The sequence below is a fragment of the Chiloscyllium punctatum genome, chromosome 35, assembly GCF_047496795.1.
Source record: "Chiloscyllium punctatum isolate Juve2018m chromosome 35, sChiPun1.3, whole genome shotgun sequence".
Classification (NCBI taxonomy): Eukaryota; Metazoa; Chordata; class Chondrichthyes; order Orectolobiformes; family Hemiscylliidae; genus Chiloscyllium; species Chiloscyllium punctatum.
The window spans coordinates 30,574,935-30,590,331 of NC_092773.1; positions in this window are offsets into that span (position 1 = coordinate 30,574,935).

Genomic DNA, 15,397 nt, shown 5'->3' on the forward strand with positions numbered 1-15,397 from the left:
ACAGGAGGCCATTCAGCCCCTCCCTCCCTCCAGCCCGTTACACACAGGGACAGGAGGCCATTCAGCCCCTCCTCCCTCCTCCAGCCTGTTACACACAGGGACAGGAGGCCATTCAGCCCCTCCCTCCCCCCTCCAGCCCGTTACACAGAGGGACAGGAGGCCATTCAGCCCCTCCTCCCTCCCCCAGCCTGTTACACACAGGGACAGGAGGCCATTCAGCCCCTCCTCCCTCCCTCCAGCCCGTTACACAGAGGGACAGGAGGCCATTCAGCCCCTCCTCCTCCTCCAGTCTATCACATGCCTGAGCACGCTCCCCCGCCCCCCACCCCACGGCCACACACCTTCCTTCGTTGACCTCCAGGCCCTCGACCTCGACAATGGCCTCCTTCAGCTCCTCGCGCAGCCTCTGGATCTCGGCGATGAGCTCCATCTTGCGTCTCCTGATGTTCTCCAACTCCAGCCGCTCCTCGGGGGAGAGATCCGGGGGGACTGGCGAGGGGGGGGGGGGGGGGGGGGGGGGGGGGAAATCAGAGACGGTCAGGACGCTCCCCAAAACCCCGCCTCTCGGTGCTCGGACACGGCTGGGGTAGGGGTGGGGAAGGAGCCGTCGCTTTGGGATTTCCCGGGAGGTTCGGTGGGGGCGGGGGTTCGGGATCGTGGAAGACGCTGGTTCCTTTCTCGAAGGAGAGGGTGACAGGATGCGAGACCTCAAGGGGGCACGATCCGAGAGGGACATGTTCAAGCACTTTTGCGCCAGGACGAACGATGTGGGGGGAGGGCAAACGTTGGAGAGGGAAAGATTCAAATAAGGCACGAGGGGGATTCTATCACACATGTCCCCACCAGTACTGTACCCCCAGTGTTATACAGGGACAGACATGTCCCCACCAGTACTGTACCCCAGTGTTATACAGGGACAGACCTGTCCCCACCAGTACTGTACCCCAGTGTTATACACTGACAGACCTGTCCCCACCAGTACTGTACCCCAGTGTTATACAGGGACAGACCTGTCCCCACCAGTACTGTACCCCAGTGTTATACACTGACAGACCTGTCCCCACCAGTACTGTACCCCAGTGTTATACAGTGACAGACCTGTCCCCACCAGTACTGTACCCCAGTGTTATACACTGACAGACCTGTCCCCACCAGTACTGTACCCCAGTGTTATACCGTGACAGACCTGTCCCCACCTGTACTGTACCCCAGTGTTATACAGTGACAGACCTGTCCCCACCAGTACTGTACCCCAGTGTTATACAGGGACAGACCTGTCCCCACCAGTACTGTACACCAGTGTTATACAGGGACAGACCTGTCCCCACCAGTACTGTACCCCAGTGTTATACAGGGACAGACCTGTCCCCCACCAGTACTGTACCCCAGTGTTATACAGGGACAGACCTGTCCCCACCAGTACTGTACCCCAGTGTTATACACTGACAGGCCTGTCCCCACCAGTACTGTACCCCAGTGTTATACAGGGACAGACCCGTCCCCACCAGTACTGTACCCCAGTGTTATACAGGGACAGACCTGTCCCCACCAGTACTGTACACCAGTGTTATACAGTGACAGACTTGTCCCCACCAGTACTGTACCCCAGTGTTATACAGGGACAGACCTGTCCCCACCAGTACTGTACCCCAGTGTTATACAGGGACAGACCTGTCCACACCAGTACTGTACCCCAGTGTTATACAGGGACAGACCCGTCCCCACCAGTACTGTACCCCAGTGTTATACAGGGACAGACCTGTCCACACCAGTACTGTACCCCAGTGTTATACAGTGACAGACCTGTCCCCACCAGTACTGTACCCCAGTGTTATACAGGGACAGACCTGTCCCCACCAGTACTGTACCCCAGTGTTATACAGGGACAGACCTGTCCACACCAGTACTGTACCCCAGTGTTATACAGGGACAGACCCGTCCCCACCAGTACTGTACCCCAGTGTTATACAGGGACAGACCTGTCCCCACCAGTACTGTACCCCAGTGTTATACAGGGACAGACCTGTCCCCACTAGTACTGTACCCCAGTGTTATACAGGGACAGACCTGTCCCCACCAGTACTGTACCCCAGTGTTATACAGGGACAGACCTGTCCCCACCAGTACTGTACCCCAGTGTTATACACTGACAGACCTGTCCCCACCAGTACTCTACCCCAGTGTTATACACTGACAGACCTGTCCCCACCAGTACTGTACCCCAGTGTTATACAGGGACAGACCTGTCCCCACCAGTACTGTACCCCAGTGTTATACAGGGACAGACCTGTCCCCACCAGGACTGTACCCCAGTGTTATACAGTGACAGACCCGTCCCCATCAGTACTGTACCCCAGTGTTATACAGGGACAGACCTGTCCCCACCAGTACTATACCCCAGTGTTATACACTGACAGACCTGTCCCCACCAGTACCGTACCCCAGTGTTATACAGTGACAGACCTGTCCCCACCAGTACTGTACCCCAGTGTTATACAGGGACAGACCTGTCCCCACCAGTACTGTACCCCAGTGTTATACGGGGACAGACCTGTCCCCACCAGTACTGTACCCCGGTGTTATACAGGGACAGACCTGTCCCCACCAGTACTGTACCCCAGTGTTATACACTGACAGACCTGTCCCCACCAGTACGGTACCCCAGTGTTATACAGGGACAGACCTGTCCCCACCAGTACTGTACCCCAGTGTTATACAGGGACAGACCCGTCCCCACCAGTACTGTACCCCAGTGTTATACAATGACAGACCTCTCCCCACCAGTACTGTACCCCAGTGTTATACACTGACAGACCTGTCCCCACCAGTACTATACCCCAGTGTTATACAGGGACAGACCTGTCCCCACCAGTACTGTACCCGAGTGTTATACAGTGACAGACCTGTCCCCACCAGTACCGTACCCCAGTGTTACACAGGGACAGACCTGTCCCCACCAGTAATGCACCCCAGTGTTATACACTGACAGACCACTCCCCACCAGTACTGTACCCCAGTGTTATACAGGAACAGACCCATTCCCACCAGTACTATACCCCAGTGTTATACAGGGACAGACCTGTCCCCACCAGGACTGTACCCCAGTGTTATACAGGGACAGACCTGTCCCCACCAGTACTGTACCCCAGTGTTATACACTGACAGACCTGTCCCCACCAGTACTGTACCCCAGTGTTATACAGGGACAGACCTGTCCCCACCAGGACTGTACCCCAGTGTTATACAGGGACAGACCTGTCCCCACCAGTACTGTACCCCAGTGTTATACAGGGACAGACCTGTCCCCACCAGTACTGTACCCCAGTGTTATACAGGGACAGACCTGTCCCCACCAGGACTGTACCCCAGTGTTATACAGTGACAGACCTGTCCCCACCAGTACCGTACCCCAGTGTTATACAGTGACAGACCTGTCCCCACCAGTACCGTACCCCAGTGTTATACAGGGACAGACCCGTCCCCACCAGTACTGTACCCCAGTGTTATACAGGGATAGACCTGTCCCCACCAGTACTGTACCCCAGTGTTATACAGGGACAGACCTGTCCCCACCAGTACTGTACCCCAGTGTTGTACAGGGACAGACCTGTCCCCACCAGTACTGTACCCCAGTGTTATACAGGGACAGACCTGTCCCCAACAGTACTGTACCCCAGTGTTATACACGGACAGACCCGTCCCCAACAGTACTGTACCCCAGTGTTATACAGGGACAGACCTGTCCCCACCAGTACTGTACCTCAGTGTTATACAGGGACAGACCTGTCCCAACCAGTACTGTACCCCAGTGTTATAAAGAGACAGACCTGTCCCCACCAGTACGGTACCCCAGTGTTACACAGTGACAGACCTGTCCCCACCAGTACTGTACCCCAGTGTTATACAGGGACAGACCTGTCCCCACCAGTACTGTACACCAGTGTTATACAGTGACAGACCTGTCCCCACCAGTACTGTACCCCAGTGTTATACAGGGACAGACCTGTCCCCACCAGTACTGTACCCCAGTGTTATACAGTGACAGACCTGTCCCCACCAGTACTGTACCCCAGTGTTATACAGGGACAGACCTGTCCCCACCAGTACTGTACCCCAGTGTTATACAGGGACAGACCTGTCCCCACCAGTACTGTACCCCAGTGTTATACACTGACAGGCCTGTCCCCACCAGTACTGTACACCAGTGTGATACAGTGACAGACCTGTCCCCACCAGTACTGTACCCCAGTGTTATACAGGGACAGACCTGTCCCCACCAGTACTGTACCCCAGTGTTATACAGTGACAGACCTGTCCCCACCAGTACTGTACCCCAGTGTTATACAGGGACAGACCTGTCCCCACCAGTACTGTACCCCAGTGTTATACAGGGACAGACCTGTCCCAACCAGTACTGTACACCAGTGTTATAAAGTGACAGACCTGTCCCCACCAGTACGGTACCCCAGTGTTACACAGTGACAGACCTGTCCCCACCAATACTGTACCCCAGTGTTATACAGGGACAGACCTGTCCCCACCAGTCCTGTACCCCAGTGTTATACACTGACAGACCTGTCCCCACCAGTACTGTACCCCAGTGTTATACAGGGACAGACCTGTCCCAACCAGTACTGTACCCCAGTGTTATACAGGGACAGACCCGTCCCCACCAGTACTGTACCCCAGTGTTATACAGGGACAGACCTGTCCCAACCAGTACTGTACCCCAGTGTTATAAAGTGACAGACCTGTCCCCCACCAGTACTGTACCCCAGTGTTATACAGGGACAGACCTGTCCCAACCAGTACTGTACCCCAGTGTTATACAGGGACAGACCTGTCCACACCAGTACTGTACCCCAGTGTTATACAGGGACAGACCCGTCCCCACCAGTACTGTACCCCAGTGTTATACAATGACAGACCTCTCCCCACCAGTACTGTACCCCAGTGTTATACACTGACAGACCTGTCCCCACCAGTACTATACCCCAGTGTTATACAGGGACAGACCTGTCCCCACCAGTACTGTACCCGAGTGTTATACAGTGACAGACCTGTCCCCACCAGTACCGTACCCCAGTGTTACACAGGGACAGACCTGTCCCCACCAGTGCTGTACCCCAGTGTTATACAGGGACAGACCTGTCCCCACCAGTACTGTACCCCAGTGTTATACAGGAACAGACCCATTCCCACCAGTACTATACGCCAGTGTTATACAGGGACAGACCCGTCCCCACCAGGACTGTACCCCAGTGTTATACAGGAACAGACCCATTCCCACCAGTACTATACCCCAGTGTTATACAGGGACAGACCTGTCCCCACCAGGACTGTACCCCAGTGTTATACAGGGACAGACCTGTCCCCACCAGTACTGTACCCCAGTGTTATACAGGGACAGACCCGTCCCCACCAGTACTCTACCTCAGTGTTATACATGGACAAACCTGTCCCCACCAGTACTGTACCCCAGTGTTATACAGGGACAGACCTGTCCCAAACCAGGACTGTACCCCAGTGTTATACAGGGACAGACCTGTCCCCACCAGTACTGTACCCCAGTCTTATACAGGGACAGACCTGTCCCCAACAGTACTGTACCCCACTGTTATACAGGAACAGACGCATTCCCACCAGTACTGTACCCCAGTGTTATACACTGACAGACCTGTCCCCACCAGTACCGTACCCCAGTGTTATACAGTGACAGACCTGTCCCCACCAGTACCGTACCCCAGTGTTATACAGGGACAGACCTGTCCCCACCAGTACCGTACCCCAGTGTTATACAGGGGACAGACCCGTCCCCACCAGTACTGTACCCCAGTGTTATACACTGACAGACCTGTCCCCACCAGTACTGTACCCCAGTGTTATACAGTGACAGACCTGTCCACACCAGTACTGTACACCAGTGTTATACAGTGACAGACCTGTCCCCACCAGTACTGTACCCCAGTGTTATACAGGGACAGACCTGTCCCCACCAGTACTGTACCCCAGTGTTATACACTGACAGGCCTGTCCCCACCAGTACTGTACACCAGTGTTATACAGTGACAGACCTGTCCCCACCAGTACTGTACCCCAGTGTTATACAGGGACAGACCTGTCCCCACCAGTACTGTACCCCAGTGTTATACAGTGACAGACCTGTCCCCACCAGTACTGTACCCCAGTGTTATACAGGGACAGACCTGTCCCCACCAGTACTGTACCCCAGTGTTATACAGGGACAGACCTGTCCCCACCAGTACTGTACCCCAGTGTTATACAGGGACAGACCTGTCCCAACCAGTACTGTACCCCAGTGTTATAAAGTGACAGACCTGTCCCCACCAGTACGGTACCCCAGTGTTACACAGTGACAGACCTGTCCCCGCCAGTACTGTACCCCAGTGTTATACAGGGACAGACCTGTCCCCACCAGTACTGTACCCCAGTGTTATACAGGGACAGACCTGTCCCCACCAGTACTGTACCCCAGTGTTATACAGTGACAGACCTGTCCCCACCAGTACTGTACCCCAGTGTTATACAGGGACAGACCTGTCCCCACCAGTACTGTACCCCAGTGTTATACAGGGACAGACCCGTCCCCACCAGTACTCTACCCCAGTGTTATACATGGACAGACCTGTCCCCACCAGTACTGTACCCCAGTGTTATACAGGGACAGACCTGTCCCAAACCAGGACTGTACCCCAGTGTTATACAGGGACAGACCTGTCCCCACCAGTACAGTACCCCAGTCTTATACAGGGACAGACCTGTCCCCACCAGTACTGTACCCCACTGTTATACAGGAACAGACGCATTCCCACCAGTACTGTACCCCAGTGTTATACAGGGACAGACCTGTCCCCACCAGGACTGTACCCCAGTGTTATACAGGGACAGACCTGTCCCCACCAGGACTGTACCCCAGTGTTATACAGTGACAGACCTGTCCCCACCAGTACCGTACCCCAGTGTTACACAGGGACAGACCTGTCCCCACCAGTACGGTACCCCAGTGTTATACAGTGACAGACCTGTCCCCATCAGTACTGTACCCCAGTGTTATACAGTGACAGACCTGTCCCCACCAGTACCGTACCCCAGTGTTATACAGGGACAGAAATGTCCCCACCAGTACCGTACCCCAGTGTTATACAGGGACAGACCCGTCCCCACCAGTACTGTACCCCAGTGTTATACAGGGACAGACCTGTCCCCACCAGTACTGTACCCCAGTGTTATACACTGACAGACCTGTCCCCACCAGTACTGCACCCCAGTGTTGTACACTGACAGACCTGTCCCCACCAGTACTGTACACCAGTGTTATACAGGGACAGACCTGTCCCCACCAGTACTGTACCCCAGTGTTATACAGTGACAGACCTGTCCCCACCAGTACTGTACCCCAGTGTTATACAGGGACAGACCTGTCCCCACCAGTACTGTACCCCAGTGTTATACAGGGACAGACCTGTCCCCACCAGTACTGTACCCCAGTGTTATACAGTGACAGACCTGTCCCCCACCAGTACTGTACCCCAGTGTTATACAGTGACAGACCTGTCCACACCAGTACTGTACACCAATGTTATACATTAACAGACCTGTCCCCACCAGTACTGTACCCCAGTGTTATACAGGGACAGACCTGTCCCCACCAGTACTGTACCCCAGTGTTATACACTGACAGGCCTGTCCCCACCAGTACTGTACACCAGTGTTATACAGTGACAGACCTGTCCCCACCAGTACTGTACCCCAGTGTTATACAGGGACAGACCTGTCCCCACCAGTACTGTACCCCAGTGTTATACAGTGACAGACCTGTCCCCACCAGTACTGTACCCCAGTGTTATACAGGGACAGACCTGTCCCCACCAGTACTGTACCCCAGTGTTATACAGGGACAGACCTGTCCCCACCAGTACTGTACCCCAGTGTTATACAGAGACAGACCTGTCCCAACCAGTACTGTACCCCAGTGTTATAAAGTGACAGACCTGTCCCCACCAGTACGGTACCCCAGTGTTACACAGTGACAGACCTGTCCCCGCCAGTACTGTACCCCAGTGTTATACAGGGACAGACCTGTCCCCACCAGTACTGTACCCCAGTGTTATACAGTGACAGACCTGTCCCCACCAGTACTGTACCCCAGTGTTATACAGGGACAGACCTGTCCCCACCAGTACTGTACCCCAGTGTTATACAGTGACAGACCTGTCCCCACCAGTACTGTACCCCAGTGTTATACAGGGACAGACCTGTCCCCACCAGTACTGTACCCCAGTGTTATACAGGGACAGACCTGTCCCCACCAGTACTGTACCCCAGTGTTATACACTGACAGGCCTGTCCCCACCAGTACTGTACACCAGTGTTATACAGTGACAGACCTGTCCCCACCAGTACTGTACCCCAGTGTTATACAGGGACAGACCTGTCCCCACCAGTACTGTACCCCAGTGTTATACAGTGACAGACCTGTCCCCACCAGTACTGTACCCCAGTGTTATACAGGGACAGACCTGTCCCCACCAGTACTGTACCCCAGTGTTATACAGGGACAGACCTGTCCCAACCAGTACTGTACCCCAGTGTTATAAAGTGACAGACCTGTCCCCACCAGTACGGTACCCCAGTGTTACACAGTGACAGACCTGTCCCCCACCAGTACTGTACCCCAGTGTTATACAGTGACAGACCTGTCCACACCAGTACTGTACACCAGTGTTATACAGTGACAGACCTGTCCCCACTAGTACTGTACCCCAGTGTTATACAGGGACAGACCTGTCCCCACCAGTACTGTACCCCAGTGTTATACACTGACAGGCCTGTCCCCACCAGTACTGTACACCAGTGTTATACAGTGACAGACCTGTCCCCACCAGTACTGTACCCCAGTGTTATACAGGGACAGACCTGTCCCCACCAGTACTGTACCCCAGTGTTATACAGTGACAGACCTGTCCCCACCAGTACTGTACCCCAGTGTTATACAGGGACAGACCTGTCCCCACCAGTACTGTACCCCAGTGTTATACAGGGACAGACCTGTCCCCACCAGTACTGTACCCCAGTGTTATACAGGGACAGACCTGTCCTAACCAGTACTGTACCCCAGTGTTATAAAGTGACAGACCTGTCCCCACCAGTACGGTACCCCAGTGTTACACAGTGACAGACCTGTCCCCGCCAGTACTGTACCCCAGTGTTATACAGGGACAGACCTGTCCCCACCAGTACTGTACCCCAGTGTTATACAGTGACAGACCTGTCCCCACCAGTACTGTACCCCAGTGTTATACAGGGACAGACCTGTCCCCACCAGTACTGTACCCCAGTGTTATACAGGGACAGACCTGTCCCCACCAGTACTGTACCCCAGTGTTATACACTGACAGGCCTGTCCCCACCAGTACTGTACACCAGTGTTATACAGTGACAGACCTGTCCCCACCAGTACTGTACCCCAGTGTTATACAGGGACAGACCTGTCCCCACCAGTACTGTACCCCAGTGTTATACAGTGACAGACCTGTCCCCACCAGTACTGTACCCCAGTGTTATACAGGGACAGACCTGTCCCCACCAGTACTGTACCCCAGTGTTATACAGGGACAGACCTGTCCCAACCAGTACTGTACACCAGTGTTATAAAGTGACAGACCTGTCCCCACCAGTACGGTACCCCAGTGTTACACAGTGACAGACCTGTCCCCACCAGTACTGTACCCCAGTGTTATACAGGGACAGACCTGTCCCCACCAGTCCTGTACCCCAGTGTTATACACTGACAGACCTGTCCCCACCAGTACTGTACCCCAGTGTTATACAGGGACAGACCTGTCCCAACCAGTACTGTACCCCAGTGTTATACAGGGACAGACCCGTCCCCACCAGTACTGTACCCCAGTGTTATACAGGGACAGACCTGTCCCAACCAGTACTGTACCCCAGTGTTATAAAGTGACAGACCTGTCCCCACCAGTACTGTACCCCAGTGTTATACAGGGACAGACCTGTCCCAACCAGTACTGTACCCCAGTGTTATACAGGGACAGACCTGTCCACACCAGTACTGTACCCCAGTGTTATACAGGGACAGACCCGTCCCCACCAGTACTGTACCCCAGTGTTATACAATGACAGACCTCTCCCCACCAGTACTGTACCCCAGTGTTATACACTGACAGACCTGTCCCCACCAGTACTATACCCCAGTGTTATACAGGGACAGACCTGTCCCCACCAGTACTGTACCCAAGTGTTATACAGTGACAGACCTGTCCCCACCAGTACCGTACCCCAGTGTTACACAGGGACAGACCTGTCCCCACCAGTGCTGTACCCCAGTGTTATACAGGGACAGACCTGTCCCCACCAGTACTGTACCCCAGCGTTATACACTGACAGACCACTCCCCACCAGTACTGTACCCCAGTGTTATACAGGAACAGACCCATTCCCACCAGTACTATACCCCAGTGTTATACAGGGACAGACCTGTCCCCACCAGGACTGTACCCCAGTGTTATACAGGGACAGACCTGTCCCCACCAGTACTGTACCCCAGTGTTATACAGGGACAGACCCGTCCCCACCAGTACTCTACCCCAGTGTTATACATGGACAGACCTATCCCCACCAGTACTGTACCCCAGTGTTATACAGGGACAGACCTGTCCCAAACCAGGACTGTACCCCAGTGTTATACAGGGACAGACCTGTCCCCACCAGTACTGTACCCCAGTCTTATACAGGGACAGACCTGTCCCCACCAGTACTGTACCCCACTGTTATACAGGAACAGACGCATTCCCACCAGTACTGTACCCCAGTGTTATACAGGGACAGACCTGTCCCCACCAGGACTGTACCCCAGTGTTATACAGGGACAGACCTGTCCCCACCAGTACTGTACCCCAGTGTTATACAGTGACAGACCTGTCCCCACCAGTACCGTACCCCAGTGTTACACAGGGACAGACCTGTCCCCACCAGTACGGTACCCCAGTGTTATACAGTGACAGACCTGTCCCCATCAGTACTGTACCCCAGTGTTATACAGTGACAGACCTGTCCCCACCAGTACCGTACCCCAGTGTTATACAGGGACAGACCTGTCCCCACCAGTACCGTACCCCAGTGTTATACAGGGACAGACCCGTCCCCACCAGTACTGTACCCCAGTGTTATACAGGGACAGACCTGTCCCCACCAGTACTGTACCCCAGTGTTATACACTGACAGACCTGTCCCCACCAGTACTGCACCCCAGTGTTATACAGGGACAAACCCGCCCTCACCAGTACTGTACCCCAGTGTTATACAGGGACAGACCTGTCCCCACCAGTACTGTACCCCAGTGTTATACAGGGACAGACCTGTCCCCACCAGTACTGTGCCCCAGTGTTATACACTGACAGACCTGTCCCCATCAGTACTGTACCCCAGTGTTATACAGGGACAGACCTGTCCCCACCAGTACTGTACCCGAGTGTGAAACAGTGACAGACCTCTCCCCACCAGTACTGTACCCCAGTGTTATACAGGGACAGACCTGTCCCCACCAGTACTGTACCCCAGTGTTATACAGTGACAGACCCATTCCCGCCAGTACACTCCCCCAGCGTCATACAAGGACAGACCTGTCCCCACCAGTACTGTACCCCAGTGTTATACAGGGACAGACCTGTCCCCACCAGTACTGTACCCCAGTGTTATACAGGGACAGACCTGTCCCCACCAGTACTGTACCCCAGTATTATACAGGGACAGACCTGTCCCCACCAGTACTGTACCCTAGTGTTATACAGGGACAGACCTGTCCCCACCAGTACTGTACCCCAGTGTTACACAGTGACAGACCTGACCCCACCAGTACTGTACCCCAGTGTTATACAGTGACAGACCTGTCCCCACCAGTACTGTACCCCAGTGTTAAACAGGGACAGACCTGTCCCCACCAGTACTGTACCCCAGTGTTATACAGGGACAGACCTGTCCCAAACCAGGACTGTTCCCCAGTGTTATACACTGACAGACCTGTCCCCACCAGTACTGTACCCCAGTGTTATACAGTGACCGACCTGTCCCCACCAGTACCGTACCCAGTATTATACACTGACAGACAGTTCCCCACCAGTACTCTACCCCAGTGTGGTACAGGGACAGACCTGTCCCCACCAGTACTGTACCCCAGTGTTATACACTGACAGACCTCTCCCCACCAGTACTGTACCCCAGTGTTATACAGGGACAGACCCGTCCCCAACAGTACTGTACCCCAGTGTTATACAGCGACAGACCGGTCCCCACCAGTACTGCACCCCAGTGTTATACAGGGACAGACCTGTCCCGACCAGTACTGTACCCCAGTGTTATACAGTGACAGACCTGTCCCCACCAGGACCGTACCCCAGTGTTATACAGGGACAGACCTGTCCCCACCAGTACCGTACCCCAGTGTTATACAGGGACAGACCCGTCCCCACCAGTACTGTACCCCAGTGTTTTACAGGGACAGACCTGTCCCCACCAGTACTGTACCCCAGTGTTATACAGGGACAGGCCTGTCCCCACCAGTACTGTACCCCAGTGTTATACACTGACAGACCTGTCCCCACCAGTACTGTACCCCAGTGTTATACAGGGACAGACCTGTCCCCACCAGTACTGTACCCCAGTGTTATGCAGGGACAGACCTGTCCCCACCAGTACTGTACCCCAGTGTTATACACTGACAGACCTGTGCCCACCAGTACTGTACCCACGAGTTATACAATGACAGACCTGTCCCCACCAGTACTGTACCCCAGTGTTATACAGTGACAGACTGGTCCCCACCAGTACTGTACCCCAGTGTTATACACTGACAGACCTGTCCCCACCAGTACTATACCCCAGTGTTATACAGGGACAGACCTGTCCCCACCAGTACTGGACCCGAGTGTTATACAGTGACAGACCTGTCCCCACCAGTACCGTACCCCAGTGTTACACAGGGACAGACCTGTCCCCACCAGTGCTGTACCCCAGTGTTATACAGGGACAGACCTGTCCCCACCAGTACTGTACCCCAGTGTTATACACTGACAGACCTGTCCCCACCAGTACTGTACCCCAGTGTTATACAGTGACAGACCTGTCCCCACCAGTACTGTACCCCAGTGTTATACAGGGACAGACCTGTCCCAAACCAGGACTGTACCCCAGTGTTATACAGGGACAGACCTGTCCCCACCAGTACTGTACCCCAGTGTTATACAGGGACAGACCTGTCCCCACCAGTACTGTACCCCAGTGTTATACAGGGACAGACCTGTCCCCACCAGTACTGTACCCCAGTGTTATACAGGGACAGACCTGTCCCCACCAGTACTGTACCCCACTGTTATACAGGAACAGACCCATTCCCACCAGGACTATACCCCAGTGTTATACAGGGACAGACCGGTCCCCACCAGTACTGCACCCCAGTGTTATACAGGGACAGACCTGTCCCCACCAGGACTGTACCCCAGTGTTATACAGGGACAGACCTGTCCCCACCAGGACTGTACCCCAGTGTTATACAGTGACAGACCTGTCCCCACCAGTACTGTACCCCAGTGTTATACAGGGACAGACCTGTCCCCACCAGTACTGTACACCAGTGTTACACAGGGACAGACCTGTCCCCACCAGTACTGTACCCCAGTGTTATACAGGGACAGACCTGTCCCCACCACTACTGTACCCCAGTGTTATACAGTGACAGACCTGTCCCCATCAGTACTGTACCCCAGTATTATACAGTGACAGACCTGTCCCCCCAGTACTGTACCCCAGTGTTAGACAGGGACAGACCTGTCCCCACCAGTAATGTACCCAAGTGTTATACAGGGACAGACCCGTCCCCAACAGTACTGTACCCCAGTGTTATACAGGGACAGACCCGTCCCCACCAGTACTGTACCCCAGTGTTAGACAGGGACAGACCTGTCCCCACCAGTAATGTACCCCAGTGTTATACAGGGACAGACCTGTCCCCACCAGTACTGTACCCCAGTGTTATACAGGGACAAACCCGCCCACACCAGTACTGTACCCCAGTGTTATACAGGGACAGACCTGTCCCCACCAGTACTGTACCCCAGTGTTATACAGGGAAAGACCCGTCCCCACCAGTACTGTACCCCAGTGTTATACAGGGACAGACCTGTCCCCACCAGTACTGTACCCCAGTGTTACACAGGGACAGACCTGTCCCCACCAGTACTGTGCCCCAGTGTTATACACTGACAGACCTGTCCCCATCAGTACTGTACCCCAGTGTTATACAGGGACAGACCTGTCCCCACCAGTACTGTACCCCAGTATTATACAGGGACAGACCCGTCCCCACCAGTACTGTACCCCAGTGTTATACAGGGACAGACCTGTCCCCACCAGTACTGTACCCCAGTGTTATACACTGACAGACCTGTCCCCATCAGTACTGTACCCCAGTGTTATACAGGGACAGACCTGTCCCCCACCAGTACTGTACCCCAGTGTTATACAGGGACAGACCTGTCCCCACCAGTACTGTACCCCAGTGTTATACAGTGACAGACCTGTCCCCACCAGTACTGTACCCCAGTGTTATACAGGGACAGACCTGTCCCCACCAGTACTGTACCCTAGTGTTATACAGGGACAGACCTGTCCCCACCAGTACTGTACCCCAGTGTTACACAGTGACAGACCTGACCCCACCAGTACTGTACCCCAGTGTTATACAGTGACAGACCTGTCCCCACCAGTACTGTACCCCAGTGTTAAACAGGGACAGACCTGTCCCCACCAGTACTGTACCCCAGTGTTATACAGGGACAGACCTGTCCCAAACCAGGACTGTTCCCCAGTGTTATACACTGACAGACCTGTCCCCACCAGTACTGTACCCCAGTGTTATACAGTGACCGACCTGTCCCCACCAGTACCGTACCCAGTATTATACACTGACAGACAGTTCCCCACCAGTACTCTACCCCAGTGTGGTACAGGGACAGACCTGTCCCCACCAGTACTGTACCCCAGTGTTATACACTGACAGACCTCTCCCCACCATTACTGTACCCCAGTGTTATACAGGGACAGACCTCTCCCCACCATTACTGTACCCCAGTGTTATACAGGGACAGACCTGTCCCCACCAGTACTGTACCCCAGTGTTATACAGTGACAGACCTGTCCCCACCAGTACTGTACCCCAGTGTTATACAGGGACAGACCCGTCCCCAACAGTACTGTACCCCAGTGTTATACAGGGACAGACCGGTCCCCACCAGTACTGCACCCCAGTGTTATACAGGGACAGACCTGTCCCCACCAGTACTGTACCCCAGTGTTATAC